The sequence below is a fragment of the Lates calcarifer genome, linkage group LG16_LG22 (genome assembly GCF_001640805.2).
Source record: "Lates calcarifer isolate ASB-BC8 linkage group LG16_LG22, TLL_Latcal_v3, whole genome shotgun sequence".
NCBI classification, from domain to species: Eukaryota; Metazoa; Chordata; class Actinopteri; family Centropomidae; genus Lates; species Lates calcarifer.
The window spans coordinates 17,352,513-17,361,893 of record NC_066848.1 but is presented as its reverse complement, the minus strand read 5'-3'; positions in this window follow the sequence as shown (position 1 = coordinate 17,361,893).

The window sequence follows — 9,381 nt, the reverse complement described above, 5'->3', positions numbered from 1 at the left end:
TTTCTTTAAAGGTGTCTTGGAGTACATTAGTTGCAAGCTTTCTCTGTATCCTCAAACACCTGTCTACTTTGGACAATAAAATGTCCAAATTGCAGGATATCTACACTAAAACTACTCTCTGACTGCTTTCATGAATTACACTAATGAGGTGAAATTCAAGCCATTTATAATATCCCTTATTAAAGCCTTATCAATCACAAAGGAGGGATGCAAGTAAGGACAAATTCTAAGACATCTGAATGTACTAATGAACATTAATATTCCCTTGCTTTCCCAGGTATTATGTGTTTTTGGTGTCAGAATTCTTTTCACATGGTGACAGGATCTCATTTTTGGCTAGCACTATGCAAAATAGGTAAGAAATGCTTGAAGCAGTGGGTGTGTTTACATGTGAGTGAACCTACTGACTGTTGTTCTCAATAGACTCAATAGAATGTCCCTCAGACCTCATCATGTGTTAAAATGTAGCACAACTTCTCTACATTAAGTTAGTCTTGGCCACTGTTTGCTGTTTATGTTTCTTTTTTATCTCATAGAGCAACACTGACACAAATGAGTAAATATTATCAGTATATACAGTGGGGTCAATTTACATGTGTCAATCATGTAAATTGTGATCCAAAATAAATACATAAAGCATGTGTTGTAAAAGAGGGGAATCTGTTCACTACATTTCATGTAATTATCACTGGGTGTGATCAAATCTGTGACATTATCTTACCGATGTAAGTGCAAACCAACGTGATTAGGTGGAAAACTTATCAGACGAGTAGAAACCTCCCCACAGAGACCTCATTATCACCAGAAAACCTCACCAATGCAGGTGTAAAACTTATTAGCACCAGTTCAAATGTAGGGCAGAAATCTCATCATGAAGGAAGAAACCTCAAACTCACCACAAACAGCAACATGATCATTGTGGACAGGAACCTCACAACCACATACAGCCTCATCAAACCTGAATCTTCTTGCTGCCAGTCTACCCTGCTAACATGTAGTATTATAGTCTTCTACTGGATGACAAATGAACTCAATCTCAGGTTGAGTACAGGTTTAGCTAGTAATTACAGTGTTTGTGTTCTTAGCATATGTTGAATGTCCTTGAGCAAAACACTGAACCGCATTCATAAAGTGAATTGCACTGTTCTCGAAATACAGGTGCCATACAAATGGCTGCTTTTCAGCCTGGCACTTCACATGTCATGGTAGATTTCTAAGAGAGGTATATTTTAATAAAAAGTAGGTACAAAATATATCATTTCTATTTATTCACTTGAGTTTCCATTGTAAAAACCAAATAATGATGCCACAGATAATAATGGCATATTCACATTGGCAGCTCTGCAATAGCTAGGGGTCATGATACTTTTGGGATCTAAAGACAGAATGACAAAAACCAGTAAGAAACCGTGAATAAAACCCCTTTGCAGCAAGGGAAAAGTAAATCCAGGCTGTATGGTGACAACTATACATCACCTCCTCACACAGTTGCCTGCTTTGCATATAGTGCAGGCGACAAATGAGGTCCAATCATGATGTGGACAGAATGCTGACAACAAGAACACTATAATACCAGGATATGCAAGGACATGATGGGACTGTTCATTACACGTACAGCATATGCAGATGTAGACCGCATTTTATTACCAAGAGTAGATGAGGCCTCACTGACATCCACCAGTCTAATTTGGCTGTTGTTTGTGAGTAACATAAAGCCAGGAGGTTCACACTCAAACGTAAGCAGAGTCATTGCTTTTTCAAGTGCTGTTTAAGTTTTGGCCTAGAGGGTATTCACCACAAAACTCACCTTATATCTCTCAATCTATATAGCATGGGACACACACACATACAGACACACATACACTTGGACCAACAATCCATCAACATGATCAAGCAGGGAACGAATGGGAGCTGGCCGGTCATACATCAACCTCTCTGAGCTTGTTAAAGACAAACAGAGGCACACACATACACACGGCTGTGGACACAGTGCAACGTGATGTCTTCGCTTTGAAATGACAAGAGGGGCAGACAAGACGGTTTACATGGTCCAGCAGGGCAACAGGCAGATTAGATATGTGCAGAGATGGTCAATCACTGACATCCAGACTTATAACGGAACAGGAAGCTGTGTAATGTTACTGTAGTATTTTTTTTGACATCATAGTAAATATTCAATGAGATGAAAATCCAAAACCAACTATCATAAAACAACCATCTTTGGTTTACTTTCTGAGTCCAGGCTCAATAAAGAGAAACACACTGAAAGAGCTAAGAAGAGGAAAGAGAAGAGTTGTGGTAAACTCCAGTGAAAAAGTATGGAGATGTGTCCCTGTCCATTTATTGGTTGTCTGTTGTGATTAGACAGTGTCCCCTGATATTAAACAATCTTTGACCTTTTTCATCTTTACATCACAAAAAACAAACAAACAAACAAACAAAAAAAAAAACAGGCTCTGCATTGCAGCACTGACCTGCCCCACCTGAAGACCAGTTAGACGTTGGATTCCTCCACTGAACACATTTGTACTGACTTCAGTCTCTCTTGTATTGGAAAACATATCAAAGAATAACTTTCTTCTCCAAAGGTCTGTATTAATTAGCTGTTAAGTCTGAACCCAAAAGCAGGTCCACTGAAAACTGATGTAATTTGTCCAAACTCCAGACCAAATGTAAGGCTTGGCCCAGTATCTTTAGCATTTACTACTTTGGATTATTCCATACCTAATGCCAATGTTTAGTGCCAGTGCAAGAAGTAATATGCCCTTTATGTACAGCAAGGTAGAAACTAAGACTGTTGAGCCCAGGGTGGTGGTGGTATGTAGCCTATCAAACTTCATGAGTCCAGTCACAACCCTGCAATTAAGACTAGCTAAACCCACAATCTTCCCCTAATCATGACCATACCATAGTTTTGCAAGAATTGTCCAACATCAGGATTATTGTCTCGTGAGAGTATTGTAATGTTTATTTTCCTAAAAGGGTAGTAATCAAGGGGAAATCATATCTAATTTCTTCGCAGTTTGTACTCATAGTTATGCTCCTTTCAGTTGTCATTACAGGGCTCTAACATTGTTCTCCATTTCCTGCATACATTAAAACATGCATCAATGATGATCAAAAAGACAAACATAGCCTCCAAGAGTAGCAACTGTTGAGCAAAGCTTTAGACAAGCTTTGCTCAACAAGTGAGCCCAAAGCTAAAACAGCCTAAATTACAGACAACTCCCAAATACAGCTCAATTATCATCTTAAATGTCTCAACGTGTAAAAAGTAAAATTGTCCTCTGGTTACCTCTTGAGACAGACTCTCTGCTGCAGGCTGAAACTGAGTGTGTACACTAGTGTGTGTCTGGATGCAGGGGCCTTTAATCACTTACCACATCCTTAATAAGAATTCAGTCAAGCAATAAAGTGTAAAACAGCATTCTCAAGTTTTCTGTTTGGTGTCGTTTCATAATTTGGCCTAAACAAGTTATCGATTCATATTTGGATTGAACGCCATGAAGCAGCATGTTGTATTCCAGAAAATTCCCTCAGATCGGACAAAAAACAAGAGTGACAACAAACCCATCAATGGCACTACAAGCCAAATCATTCAGCTCCGTAATTACAACTGAGCCACAACCAGTCCGCTGTGGCCTAACAGAGGAGGGGGGAGAGAGAGATGGGAAGAGGAGAAGTGAAAGGAGGAGAGAAGGGGGGAAAAGATAGATTTCATGAGTGAGAGGCTCCCAAAGTGCCCGGGGGGATTGTGGTTACAATGTTGTACTCTACATCTGTTTACAGCAGAGAGAAAGACAGACGGATGAGGCGGGAGAGACAGAGAGACGGAGGGAAAGATGGAGGGAGAGATGTTGCCTGCCGCATGCTGTCATCTCAGCAATGTAGTAACTGTACCTCATTATGTTCTATTCCAGTCATCATCATCCATGCACACACACACAAACTGCTCTCTCATCCTATTGTCTCTCTCATGTGCTGTGAAAGCATCACTTCAGCGGGGTGCGGGAAAAACAAATAATAAAGGAGAGAGAGAGAGAGAGTCAAAGAGAAAGTGAGTGAAGCAGAGACAGAGGGAGAATGAGTGCTGGGTTGTGTTCAGGGTGCTGAATGTTAATCAGTTTCTTATTGTTTGTAGCCCATGGCAAAGATTTCCACTTGACTCTCTCTGTTGCTGGCTGGTGTATGTGTGCGCACACACAAATAGCTTTCAAAGTTTGTGTGTGCAACAGTGACTTCGATGGTTGTGTCATCAGAGATCGTAACTTGTCTCTGTGTGTATGCCGAGTGTCAAATGAGCTGGTAAAATGTGTGTGTGTGTAGAGAGAGAATACTGAATGCACTTCAGCGAAGTTTTGCAAGGGTTTTTTTTTTTTTTTTTTTAAATCTCAACTCAGACTCAACAAGAGTCACTGACGGATGAAAACAAGCCTCTAAAGCAGAGAAACTGGCACAAGAAACAACTTAACAAAAGAAGACAGAAGCACCTAATACTTTTTTCTCAATTTCTGATGAAGCCTTTTTGATTTTGAAATATTGTTTTTTAATTAATATGGCAGCTAACAGAATCAATGGATAGTCTCACAGTTCCCGCCCAGAAACATCAAGAATTATAACGTAATGCTTAATTGTTCATGCACTACATCGGATAATGGGCAAGTACCTGGGAAGCAGACAGCAGGGAACTTACTGTCAACCAAACTGCTGTAGAGAATGTAAGTGTGTGCACTACAAGAAGTGACCCCAAATTGCAATGTGTTATGGATGTTGTAAAAGCACTTTCTCGTTCTTGGAAACAGGTGTATGAGAAAACCAACCAAAGGCAAGGTGCAGTGTGGACTGATGCTTTGATGCAACTTTTTATTCATGTGTTCATGTATAAACATGAGAAAAAGAAAAGAAAGAACACAGTGGCAGCAGCATAAGAATGCAGGATTTCATCATAATCCAGCATGGATAATATAGCAGATTGCGTAATGTTTTTTTTCCACTTTTAAAGATGAAAGAAGCTTTACTCTGGATAAGAAGAATATGACCCGGTGACTACTGAAGTTTCAGCAAGGTGTTTGAGGGGTTTTTCTGGGACAAACAATCCTATATTGAACCAGTCTTTTTACATATATATATACATATATATATAAGCTGACACTGATCCATGGCTGTTGGGTGGTGGAGGTGTGACTCAATTGTTTGAGCTTTTGTAAAAATTCTACATTTAGTCTTTTTTAAAGTTTAGAAAAAAAGCTTTAGAATAATTAATCATCATTAAAAGCAGCCAGTAACTTGGAGATGGATTTGTTTGTGGTGGATGATACAAGATAGTGTGATGCAGAGTTGGAGAAGCAATATTATTCATGTACAGGTCCTAGCATAGGCTTAATATTGATATTTCTGGGACACCTTTATCATCATTTCATGGAGTTCATTAAAAATATTAACCAAATACGCTTTGACTTCTAGGATGATATGTGAGGCTTTCTGTAAGCAGAATAATCAAAACTTACAAAAAGAAGTGTATCAATTGAAAAGCTTTAGAAAATTTCAGAGAGAATGCAGAATCCATAACAACTGTTCCAGTTATTGCACTATGACCAGGTTTTAACTCAGCTACTATGACTGGAGGACATTTTTAAATGCCTCTGATTGTCAGAGGCCTGTACACCACAAAATAATAAATAATAATAAATAATAATAAATAAAATATCATAATAAATCTTCTGTATTTAATTCCTTATTGCCTTTACTATTTTTCTGTTAGATAAACAAGCTATTTATGGCTTGAGAAAATTTGCTTACCAGATACTGGTTAGAACGAGAAAATAAAAACAACAAAATAAAATTAAACCTTCAGTTTGTGTGAATTCATGTCACACTATAAAGCAAAGACGAGTGAAACAGATGATGAAGTTACAGTCATTCGTTTTGTTTAATTTCTCCTGCATCTAATTTTGTCCTTCATCCAACTGGTAGCAACTCGGTAAACATTCCCAGGCTGAATTTTTGGATTTATTTCTTTCTGTACCTCAGGATCCCCAGAGAAACAGTACACTACTATGTTGTAAAAGCTTCAAATAAACCTGGTGTAGCAGTTGCTCGACAACAACTGTCCCTGACTCATTACCATTCACATCATGACACAGACAACTGTAACAACCTCCCCACTTGTTCTCTCTCTCCTGTCTTTCTCTCAGATTCTCAATCTGTTTTTCGCCTGTATTTTCATTTGTCTCTCTCTTTCACACTCATCTGCAGCCCACCCTCTCTCTCTCTCTGCTGTCCCTCGTCTGTTGCTGCAATCAATCTGTTTAGATGGGAATGCAAATCTCTAATTAGCTGGTTCACGTTAACTGCAGATGAAATAGTTGACATTGCCCAAATTGGTTTCTCTCAAACCCCTCCGATCCTCCCCTCCGTCTACCCACCTGACTTGTATTTATCCACCATGTTTCCTCTCTTGCCAGAAATGAATCTTGTTACAATGCTAACCTCAGGATGACTCATCAAACAACACCCCTGTTTGTAACGCTTTGTGTGTGATTGCACGTGTTTACCTGCGCTACACCGTTCGAAGCAGAGAGAGAGAAAACAAGGTGAGAGTAAACATGGCATCTCTCCGTGGATGCCGCATTCGCCTTCTGGGCTGATGAGTAGCAAACACAGGGGGTGGACAAAATAACAGCAACACCTGAGAGTAAAACGTGATTCACACACTAGCCTTGCAATAAATGCTACCTCTGTGAAACTTTTCACGCTCAGTTTTTATTGAAAGTGGGTCAACTATTATTTTTGAACTCCGTATTTACAGCAGGTGGAAAAACACACATGGACAATACAACATGACATCCTACAGTATATCAATCCAGTGCAGCAACAACAAACTGTCACCCTGTTTAGAGGCAATTTTGCAGCAGAAAGATCCATCCATCTAGCCATCCATTATTCTGCATATCCTTAAGGGTCACAGGGGTGGGGGGTTGGGGGCTGGAGCCTGTCCCAGCTGACATTGAACAAGAGGCAGTGTACACCCTGGATAGACAGTCTATCACAGGGCTGACATATAGAGACATATAGACACAATTATATAGACCAGGGTTTGAACTTGCTGTGAGGCTACAGAACTAACCACTGCACCACCATGCTGCCCAGAGAGATGCATCATTTTCCAAATTTTTGATGAAACTTGAAATGAAAATTTGAACAATATGAACAGACAAACAATGGGCCAATGTATTCTAATAATGCCTTCATCCACTGACACTTTTACAGTCCCAGGTGTCTGTACAGTTTAAATTACTTTTGATTGGCCTTTGATTAATGTGGGCTTCTCTGTGGTGCCTATACAGCAGCTGTCATGGCCTGTGAGTGAGTGTTGAGACTTAGCATTTAGACTAGCTCTCTATATCAACCTGTGCTACACACACTGACTTATGGCACTATAGGTGACATACTGTCACACACAGTACCCATTGGTACTATGATGGGTATGTGTATGCATCACTCTGTGTGCATTTGTGGCTTAAAGTGTCCAACCTGGTGAATAACAATGATTTACGGTGTAGATGGTGGAGACCTGTCCATACACACAGATGAGACAAGGTCAAATCTACAGTCTATGATTTTATTTATAGGTGGATGCATTTACATACAGAGCCATACAGTACATAGCGGGAAGGTGTTAAGAGTTTATACACTGATGAGGCCAATATAATAAAAAGAAAGGAGGCAAGGGAGGGCCAAAATTCGGAGATAAACAAGTGAAGACTGAGAACGAAAGAAGTTCAAAGGGAGGAAGAAAGAGAGGGAAAATAGTCAGATAGGAAGGAAGGGAAGAAAGGTAACACAGAGAGTAAGGAAGGATGAAAGAAATCAAGGAGGGAGGAAAGCAAAAACAGGGAAAGGAAAGAATGAAAGACACACATCTACTCCTCACAAATTGATGTGTGAGGTGAAGGAGAGATGAGGAAATGACGAAGAAAAGGAAGATCAAAGAAAGAAAAGAAGGAAGACAGCGAACACACAGAATGAGGAGAGATGGAGAAAGAAAGAGGAAGGGAGGACGATAAAACATAGGGAGAAATAAAATAAATACTGGTTATAGAAACAATGATAAACAATGCTAAATTACCTCGAGGCTTATTGTGATACACAGACTGACTGGCTTGTTGAAGAAAAATACTGAAAAACAGCAGAAAAAAAGTTTGGACTTTTCTGATGCGGATCAGTGATATTTGATAATTAGACGGCATCACCGTGGCAAGAAGACTAATTGTTCTCATCAGATTAAGGGGAATAATTGTGTGTGGATACATCATCAAAACATGGCAGAGGCAAATTTGATCAGAGCAGATGTTGAATTAATTGGTTTTGAGGCTGATTGCATTAATGCTCTGAGTCTATTAGTGAGACAGACTAGTAATTAACACCATGCCTCTAACTCACACCTCGGTGACGATGATGCCTTACCCTACACACACGCAGGCACACAAACAAACAAGCTAATGTTGACGTACAACACACAATGCATAAAAACGTAGTGGCTAAAACAGGTGACTTGCTGTTGTTTGCAGAAAATAATGATTTGGCTCTTCTGCTTTTCAATATGCTAACAGTATGTTTATGGTCTAACAGGAATAAGTTTGAAAATGAAATACACAGAGAGCAGGTGTTAAAGTTGCATACACATGTACAGTATGTAATTATACACCCAAACACATTCATACCTAAGTAGCAGCATTTCAGGTGTTTACCATGCCATTACTTCAAGGCATGTTTGCCTCCTTTGTTGTGCAAAAAAGCTCTTTAGATACTTGCTTGCTTCTCTGTTTTGATGGTTTGCTTTCAACTAAACAATTAAAGAGTTTCCTGATAAATGCCATCCCAGTAAAGATCTGTTCAGACAGTATTTCCTCTGATCTTCAGCTGGCTGATGCTAGAAAACTAACCATTTTTCATTGTAAAAGAATTCTTTCACTCAAAGAACGCAAACATGAGAATGTTTGATTTCAATGGACATATATTGTTGCTTGTAAACAAATGACAGAACAAGTATATAATGTTTGTGTTGAAAGTTAAAACATGAATAGGTTAACGCATTAGAGGGTTAAGGAGAAGGATGACAAGCAATCAGCGACTTTTTCAAAAATGTTACTCTTGCACAAACCTGACCAAATGTGGGATCCCAGTCTCTGTCAAAGCTGAGCCCTGTACATCCACTATCCATTCCAACCACCTCCCTACGAATGCTTCCCCCACAAGAAGAAGTGCTGCCAGTCAATATTATCCAGGGAGCAATTACATTTCCCATCAACATGTAATTGGCAAAGCAAATTGGTAGAATATGAATTAAATTTCTAGGACACAGGGTTGGGGGTCACAAAA